We start from the raw sequence: 9,953 nt of genomic DNA on the forward strand, positions 1-9,953 counted from the left end.
TGAGAGAAAAAGTTTACACCTTTCTCTCGTCTACTTTTCGACGACCTGTAAAATCGATGCTCGTGAATCTTGCTAGTTTCGATCTAAAACGATGTATTCCGTTGTTTTGAGCCGGAATACAAGTTTTCGCGCAGTTCTGAGAGAAAAAGTTTACACCTTTCTCTCGTCTACTCTTCGACGACTTGTAAAATCGATGCTCGTGAATCTTGCTAGTTTCGATCTAAAACGATGTATTCCGTTGTTTTGAGCCGGAGTACAAGTTTTCGCGCAGTTCTGAGAGAAAACGTTTACACCTTTCTCTCGTCTACTCTTCGACGACTTGTAAAATCGATCCTCGTGAATCTTGCTAGTTTCGATCTAAAACGATGTATTCCGTTGTTTTGAGCCGGAATACAAGTTTTCGCGCAGTTCTGAAAGAAAAAGTTTACACCTTTCTCTCGTCTACTCTTCGAAGACTTGTAAAATCAATGCCCGTGAATCTTGCTAGTTTCGATCTAAAACGATGTATCTCGTTGTTTTGAGCCGAAATACAAGTTTTCGCGCAGTTCTGAGAGAAAAAGTTTACACCTTTCTCTCGTCCACTATTCGACGACTTGTAAAATCGATGCTCGTGAATCTTGCTAGTTTAGATCTAAAACAATGTATCCCGTTGTTTTGAGCCGGAATACAAGTTTTCGCGCAGTTCTGAGAGAAAAAGTTTACACCTTTCTCTCGTCTACTTTTCGACGACCTGTAAAATCGATGCTCGTGAATCTTGCTAGTTTCGATCTAAAACGATGTATTCCGTTGTTTTGAGCCGGAGTACAAGTTTTCGCGCAGTTCTGAGAGAAAAAGTTTACACCTTTCTCTCGTCTACTTTTCGACGACCTGTAAAATCGATGCTCGTGAATCTTGCTAGTTTCGATCTAAAACGATGTATTCCGTTGTTTTGAGCCGGAATACAAGTTTTCGCGCAGTTCTGAGAGAAAAAGTTTACACCTTTCTCTCGTCTACTCTTCGACGACTTGTAAAATCGATGCTCGTGAATCTTGCTAGTTTCGATCTAAAACGATGTATTCCGTTGTTTTGAGCCGGAGTACAAGTTTTCGCGCAGTTCTGAGAGAAAACGTTTACACCTTTCTCTCGTCTACTCTTCGACGACTTGTAAAATCGATCCTCGTGAATCTTGCTAGTTTCGATCTAAAACGATGTATTCCGTTGTTTTGAGCCGGAATACAAGTTTTCGCGCAGTTCTGAGAGAAATAGTTTACACCTTTCTCTCGTCCACTCTTCGACGACTTGTAAAATCCATGCTCGTGAATCTTGCTAGTTTTGAACTAAAACGATGTATCTCCTTGTTTTGAGCCGGAATACAAGTTTTCGCGCAGTTCTGAGAGAAAACGTTTACACCTTTCTCTCGTCTACTCTTCGAAGACTTGTAAAATCGATGCTCGTATATCTTGCTAGTTTCGATCTAAAACGATGTACCCCGTTGTTTTGAGCCGGAATACAAGTTTTCGTGCAGTTCTGAGAGAAAAAGTTTACACCTTTCTCTCGTCTACTCTTCGACGACTTGTAAAATCGATGCTCGTGAATCTTGCTAGTTTCGATCTAAAACGATGTATTCCGTTGTTTTGAGCCGGAGTACAAGTTTTCGCGCAGTTCTGAGAGAAAACGTTTACACCTTTCTCTCGTCTACTCTTCGACGACTTGTAAAATCGATCCTCGTGAATCTTGCTAGTTTCGATCTAAAACGATGTATTCCGTTGTTTTGAGCCGGAATACAAGTTTTCGCGCAGTTCTGAGAGAAAAAGTTTACACCTTTCTCTCGTCCACTCTTCGACGACTTGTAAAATCCATGCTCGTGAATCTTGCTAGTTTCAATCTAAACCGATGTATCCCGTTTTTTTGACCCGGAATACAAGTTTTGGCGCAGTTCTGAGAGAAAAAGTTTACACCTTTCTCTCGTCTACTCTTCGACGACTTGTAAAATCAATGCTCGTATATCTTGCTAGTTTCGATCTAAAACGATGTATTCCGTTGTTTTGAGCCGGAATACAAGTTTTCGCGCAGTTCTGAGAGAAAAAGTTTACACCTTTCTCTCGTCCACTCTTCGACGACTTGTAAAATCGATGCTCGTGAATCTTGCTAGTTTTGACCTAAAACGATGTATCCCGTTGTTTTGAGCCGGAATACAAGTTTTCGCGCAGTTCTGAGAGAAAAAGTTTACACCTTTCTCTCGTCTACTCTTCGACGACTTGTAAAATCGATGCTCGTGAATCTTGCTAGTTTCGATCTAAAACGATGTATTCCGTTGTTTTGAGCCGGAATACAAGTTTTCGCGCAGTTCTGAAAGAAAAAGTTTACACCTTTCTCTCGTCCACTCTTCGACGACTTGTAAAATCCATGCTCGTGAATCTTGCTAGTTTCGATCTAAACCGATGTATCCCGTTTTTTTGACCCGGAATACAAGTTTTGGCGCAGTTCTGAGAGAAAAAGTTTACACCTTTCTCTCGTCTACTCTTCGACGACTTGTAAAATCAATGCTCGTATATCTTGCTAGTTTCGATCTAAAACGATGTATTCCGTTGTTTTGAGCCGGAATACAAGTTTTCGCGCAGTTCTGAAAGAAAAAGTTTACACCTTTCTCTCGTCCACTCTTCGACGACTTGTAAAATCCATGCTCGTGAATCTTGCTAGTTTCGATCTAAACCGATGTATCCCGTTTTTTTGACCCGGAATACAAGTTTTGGCGCAGTTCTGAGAGAAAAAGTTTACACCTTTCTCTCGTCCACTCTTCGACGACTTGTAAAATCGATGCTCGTGAATCTTGCTAGTTTCGATCTAAAACGATGTATTCCGTTGTTTTGAGCCGGAATACAAGTTTTCGCGCAGTTCTGAGAGAAAAAGTTTACACCTTTCTCTCGTGTACTCTTTGACGACTTGTAAAATCGATGCTCGTGAATCTTGCTAGTTTCGATCTACAACGATGTATCTCGTTGTTTTGAGCTGGAATAGAAGTTTTCGCGCAGTTCTGAGAGAAAAAGTTTACACCTTTCTCTCGTCTACTATTCGACGACTTGTAAAATCGATGCTCGTGAATCTTGCTAGTTTCGATCTAAAACGATGTATCCCGTTTTTTTTGAGCCGGAATACAAGTTTTCGCCCAGTTCTGAGAGAAAAAGTTTACACCTTTCTCTCGTCTACTATTCGACGACTTGTAAAATCGATGCTCGTGAATATTGCTAGTTTCGACCTAAAACGATGTATCCCGTTGTTTTGAGCCGGAATACAAGTTTTCGCGCAGTTCTGAGAAAAAAAGTTTACACCTTTCTCTCGTGGACTCTCCGACGACTTGTAAAATCGATGCTCTTGAATCTTGCTAGTTACGATCTAAAACGATGTACCCCGTTGTTTTGAGCCGGAATACAAGTTTTCGTGCAGTTCTGAGAGAAAAAGTTTACACCTTTCTCTCGTCTACTCTTCGACGACTTGTAAAATCGATGCTCGTGAATCTTGCTAGTTTCGATCTAAAACGATGTATTCCGTTGTTTTGAGCCGGAGTACAAGTTTTCGCGCAGTTCTGAGAGAAAACGTTTACACCTTTCTCTCGTCTACTCTTCGACGACTTGTAAAATCGATCCTCGTGAATCTTGCTAGTTTCGATCTAAAACGATGTATTCCGTTGTTTCGAGCCGGAATACAAGTTTTCGCGCAGTTCTGAGAGAAAAAGTTTACACCTTTCTCTCGTCCACTCTTCGACGACTTGTAAAATCGATGCTCGTGAATCTTGCTAGTTTCGACCTAAAACGATGTATCCCGTTGTTTTGAGCCGGAATACATGTTTTCGCGCAGTTCTGAGAGAAAAAGGTTACACCTTTCTCTCGTCTACTCTTCGACGAATTGTAAAATCGATGCTCGTGAATCTTGCTAGTTTCGATCTAAAACGATGTATCCCGTTGTTTTGAACCGGAATACAAGTTTTCGCGAAGTTCTGAGAGAAAAAGTTTACACCTTTCTCTCGTGTACTCTTTGACGACTTGTAAAATCGATGCTCGTGAATCTTGCTAGTTTCGATCTACAACGATGTATCTCGTTGTTTTGAGCTGGAATAGAAGTTTTCGCGCAGTTCTGAGAGAAAAAGTTTACACCTTTCTCTCGTCTACTATTCGACGACTTGTAAAATCGATGCTCGTGAATCTTGCTAGTTTCGATCTAAAACGATGAATCTCGTTGTTTTGAGCCGGAATACAAGTTTTCGCGCAGTTTTGAGAGAAAAAGTTTCCACCTTTCTCTCGAGTACTCTTCGACGACTTGTAAAATCGATTCTCGTGATTCTTGCTAGTTTCGATCTAAAACGATGTATCCCGTTGTTTTGAGCCGGAATACAAGTTTTCGTGCAGTTCTGAGAGAAAAAGTTTACACCTTTCTCTCGTCTACTCTTCGACAACTTGTAAAATCGATGCTCGTGAATCTTGCTAGTTTCGATCTAAAACGATGTATTCCGTTGTTTTGAGCCGGAATACAAGTTTTTGCGCAGTTCTGAGAGAAAAAGTTTACAGCTTTCTCTCGTCTACTCTTCGAGGACTTGTAAAATCGATGCTCGTGAATCTTGCTAGTTTCGATCTAAAACGATGAATCCTGTTGTTTTGAGCCGGAATACAAGTTTTCGCGCAGTTCTGAGAGAAAAAGTTTACACCTTTCTCTCGTCTACTCTTCGACGACTTGTAAAATCGATGCCCGTGAATCTTGCTAGTTTCGATCTAAAACGATGTATTCCGTTGTTTTGAGCCGGAGTACAAGTTTTCGCGCAGTTCTGAGAGAAAAAGTTTACACCTTTCTCTCGTCTACTCTTCGACGACTTGTAAAATCGATGCTCGTGAATCTTGCTAGTTTCGATCTAAAACGATGTATCCCGTTGTTTTGAGCCGGAATACAAGTTTTCGCGCAGTTCTTGAAGAAAAAGTTTACACATTTCTCTCGTCTACTCTTCGACGCCCTGTAAAATCGATGCTCGTGAATCTTGCTAGTTTCGATCTAAAACGATGTATTCCGTTGTTTTGAGCCGGAATACAAGTTTTCGCGCAGTTCTGAGAGAAAAAGTTTACACCTTTCTCTCGTCCACTCTCGACGACTTGTAAAATCGATGCTCGTGAATCTTGCTAGTTTCGACCTAAAACGATGTATCCCGTTGTTTTGAGCCGGAATACAAGTTTTCGCGCAGTTCTGAGAGAAAAAGTTTACACCTTTCTCTCGTCTACTCTTCGACGACTTGTAAAATCGATGCTCGTGAATCTTGCTACTTTCGATCTAAAACGATGTATTCCGTTGTTTTGAGCCGGAATACAAGTTTTCGCGCAGTTCTGAAAGAAAAAGTTTACACCTTTCTCTCGTCTACTCTTCGAAGACTTGTAAAATCAATGCCCGTGAATCTTGCTAGTTTCGATCTAAAACGATGTATCTCGTTGTTTTGAGCCGAAATACAAGTTTTCGCGCAGTTCTGAGAGAAAAAGTTTACACCTTTCTCTCGTCCACTATTCGACGACTTGTAAAATCGATGCTCGTGAATCTTGCTAGTTTAGATCTAAAACAATGTATCCCGTTGTTTTGAGCCGCAATACAAGTTTTCGCGCAGTTCTGAGAGAAAAAGTTTACACCTTTCTCTCGTCTACTTTTCGACGACCTGTAAAATCGATGCTCGTGAATCTTGCTAGTTTCGATCTAAAACGATGTATTCCGTTGTTTTGAGCCGGAATACAAGTTTTCGCGCAGTTCTGAGAGAAAAAGTTTACACCTTTCTCTCGTCTACTCTTCGACGACTTGTAAAAAAATGCTCGTATATCTTGCTAGTTTCGATCTAAAACGATGTATCCTGTTGTTTTGAGCTGGAATAGAAGTTTTCGCGCAGTTCTGAGAGAAAAAGTTTACGCATTTCTCTCGTCTACTCTTCGAGGACTTGTAAAATCGATGCTCGTGAATCTTGCTAGTTTCGATCTAAAACGATGTATCCCGTTTTTTTGAGCCGGAATACAAGTTTTCGCGCAGTTCTGAGAGAAAAAGTTTACACCTTTCTCTCGTCTACTCTTCGACGACTTGTAAAATCGATGCTCCTGAATCTTGCTAGTTTCGATCTAAAACGATGTATCCTGTTGTTTTGAGCCGGAATACAAGTTTTGGCGCAGTTCTGAGAGAAAACGTTTACACCTTTCTCTTGTCTACTCTCGACGACTGGTAAAATCGATGCTCGTGAATCTTGCTAGTTTCGACCTAAAACGATGTATCGCGTTGTTTTGAGCCGGAATACAAGTTTTCGCGCCGTTCTGAGAGAAATAGTTTACACCTTTCTCTCGTGTTCTTTTTGACGACTTGTAAAATCGATGCTCGTGAATCTTGCTAGTTTCGATCTAAAACGATGTATCCCGTTGTTTTGAGCCGGAATACAAGTTTTCGCGCAGTTCTGAGAGAAAAAGTTTACACCTTTCTCTCGTCTACTCTTCGACGACTTGTAAAATCGATGCTCCTGAATCTTGCTAGTTTCGATCTAAAACGATGTATCCTGTTGTTTTGAGCCGGAATACAAGTTTTCGCGCAGTTCTGAGAGAAAAAGTTTACACCTTTCTCTCGTTTACTCTTCGAAGACTTGTAAAATCGATGCTCGTGATTTTTGCTAGTTTCGATCTAAAACGATGTATCCCGTTTTTTTGAGCCGGAATACAACTTTTCGCGCAGTTCTGAGAGAAAACGTTTACACCTTTCTCTCGTCTACTATTCGACGACTTGTAAAATCGATGCTCGTGAATATTGCTAGTTTCGACCTAGAACAATGTATCCCGTTGTTTTGAGCCGGAATACAAGTTTTCGCGCAGTTCTGAGAGAAAAAGTTTACACCTTTCTCTCGTGGACTCTCCGACGACTTGTAAAATCGATGCTCGTGAATCTTGCTGGTTTCGATCTAAAACGATGTATCCCGTTGTTCTGAGCCGGAATACAAGTTTTCGCGCAGTTCTGAAAGAAAAAGTTTACACATTTCTCTCGTCTACTCTTCGACGACCTGTAAAATCGATGCTCGTGAATCTTGCTAGTTTCGATCTAAAACGATGTATTCCGTTGTTTTGAGCCGGAATACAAGTTTTCGCGCAGTTCTGAGAGAAAAAGTTTACACCTTTCTCTCGTCTACTCTTCGACGACTTGTAAAACCGATGCTCGTGAATCTTGCTACTTTCGATCTAAAACGATGTATTCCGTTGTTTTGAGCCGGAATACAAGTTTTCGCGCAGTTCTGAAAGAAAAAGTTTACACCTTTCTCTCGTGTACTCTTCAAAGACTTGTAAAATCAATGCCCGTGAATCTTGCTAGTTTCGATCTAAAACGATGTATCTCGTTGTTTTGAGCCGAAATACAAGTTTTCGCGCAGTTCTGAGAGAAAAAGTTTACACCTTTCTCTCGTCCACTATTCGACGACTTGTAAAATCGATGCTCGTGAATCTTGCTAGTTTAGATCTAAAACAATGTATCCCGTTGTTTTGAGCCGGAATACAAGTTTTCGCGCAGTTCTGAGAGAAAAAGTTTACACCTTTCTCTCGTCTACTTTTCGACGACCTGTAAAATCGATGCTCGTGAATCTTGCTAGTTTCGATCTAAAACGATGTATTCCGTTGTTTTGAGCCGGAATACAAGTTTTCGCGCAGTTCTGAGAGAAAAAGTTTACACCTTTCTCTCGTCCACTCTTCGACGACTTGTAAAATCGATGCTCGTGAATCTTGCTAGTTTTGACCTAAAACGATGTATCCCGTTGTTTTGAGCCGGAATACAAGTTTTCGCGCAGTTCTGAGAGAAAAAGTTTACACCTTTCTCTCGTCTACTCTTCGACGACTTGTAAAATCGATGCTCGTGAATCTTGCTAGTTTCGATCTAAAACGATGTATTCCGTTGTTTTGAGCCGGAATACAAGTTTTCGCGCAGTTCTGAAAGAAAAAGTTTACACCTTTCTCTCGTCTACTCTTCGAAGACTTGTAAAATCAATGCCCGTGAATCTTGCTAGTTTCGATCTAAAACGATGTATCTCGTTGTTTTGAGCCGAAATACAAGTTTTCGCGCAGTTCTGAGAGAAAAAGTTTACACCTTTCTCTCGTCCACTATTCGACGACTTGTAAAATCGATGCTCGTGAATCTTGCTAGTTTAGATCTAAAACAATGTATCCCGTTGTTTTGAGCCGGAATACAAGTTTTCGCGCAGTTCTGAGAGAAAAAGTTTACACCTTTCTCTCGTCTACTTTTCGACGACCTGTAAAATCGATGCTCGTGAATCTTGCTAGTTTCGATCTAAAACGATGTACTCCGTTGTTTTGAGCCGGAATACAAGTTTTCGCGCAGTTCTGAGAGAAATAGTTTACACCTTTCTCTCGTCCACTCTTCGACGACTTGTAAAATCCATGCTCGTGAATCTTGCTAGTTTTGAACTAAAACGATGTATCCCCTTGTTTTGAGCCGGAATACAAGTTTTCGCGCAGTTCTGAGAGAAAACGTTTACACCTTTCTCTCGTCTACTCTTCGAAGACTTGTAAAATCGATGCTCGTATATCTTGCTAGTTTCGATCTAAAACGATGTACCCCGTTGTTTTGAGCCGGAATACAAGTTTTCGTGCAGTTCTGAGAGAAAAAGTTTACACCTTTCTCTCGTCTACTCTTCGACGACTTGTAAAATCGATGCTCGTGAATCTTGCTAGTTTCGATCTAAAACGATGTATTCCGTTGTTTTGAGCCGGAGTACAAGTTTTCGCGCAGTTCTGAGAGAAAACGTTTACACCTTTCTCTCGTCTACTCTTCGACGACTTGTAAAATCGATCCTCGTGAATCTTGCTAGTTTCGATCTAAAACGATGTATTCCGTTGTTTTGAGCCGGAATACAAGTTTTCGCGCAGTTCTGAGAGAAAAAGTTTACACCTTTCTCTCGTCCACTCTTCGACGACTTGTAAAATCCATGCTCGTGAATCTTGCTAGTTTCGATCTAAACCGATGTATCCCGTTTTTTTGACCCGGAATACAAGTTTTGGCGCAGTTCTGAGAGAAAAAGTTTACACCTTTCTCTCGTCTACTCTTCGACGACTTGTAAAATCAATGCTCGTATATCTTGCTAGTTTCGATCTAAAACGATGTATTCCGTTGTTTTGAGCCGGAATACAAGTTTTCGCGCAGTTCTGAGAGAAAAAGTTTACACCTTTCTCTCGTCCACTCTTCGACGACTTGTAAAATCGATGCTCGTGAATCTTGCTAGTTTTGACCTAAAACGATGTATCCCGTTGTTTTGAGCCGGAATACAAGTTTTCGCGCAGTTCTGAGAGAAAAAGTTTACACCTTTCTCTCGTCTACTCTTCGACGACTTGTAAAACCGATGCTCGTGAATCTTGCTACTTTCGATCTAAAACGATGTATTCCGTTGTTTTGAGCCGGAATACAAGTTTTCGCGCAGTTCTGAAAGAAAAAGTTTACACCTTTCTCTCGTGTACTCTTCAAAGACTTGTAAAATCAATGCCCGTGAATCTTGCTAGTTTCGATCTAAAACGATGTATCTCGTTGTTTTGAGCCGAAATACAAGTTTTCGCGCAGTTCTGAGAGAAAAAGTTTACACCTTTCTCTCGTCCACTATTCGACGACTTGTAAAATCGATGCTCGTGAATCTTGCTAGTTTAGATCTAAAACAATGTATCCCGTTGTTTTGAGCCGGAATACAAGTTTTCGCGCAGTTCTGAGAGAAAAAGTTTACACCTTTCTCTTCTACTCTTCGAGAACTTGCAAAATCGATGCTCGTGAATCTTGCTAGTTTCGATCTAAAACGATGTATCCCGTTTTTTTTGAGCCGGAATACAAGTTTTCGCCCAGTTCTGAGAGAAAAAGTTTACACCTTTCTCTCGTCTACTATTCGACGACTTGTAAAATCGATGCTCGTGAATATTGCTAGTTTCGACCTAAAACGA

The sequence above is a fragment of the Amblyomma americanum genome, chromosome 7 (assembly GCF_052857255.1).
Source record: "Amblyomma americanum isolate KBUSLIRL-KWMA chromosome 7, ASM5285725v1, whole genome shotgun sequence".
In the NCBI taxonomy this organism is placed as follows: Eukaryota; Metazoa; Arthropoda; class Arachnida; order Ixodida; family Ixodidae; genus Amblyomma; species Amblyomma americanum.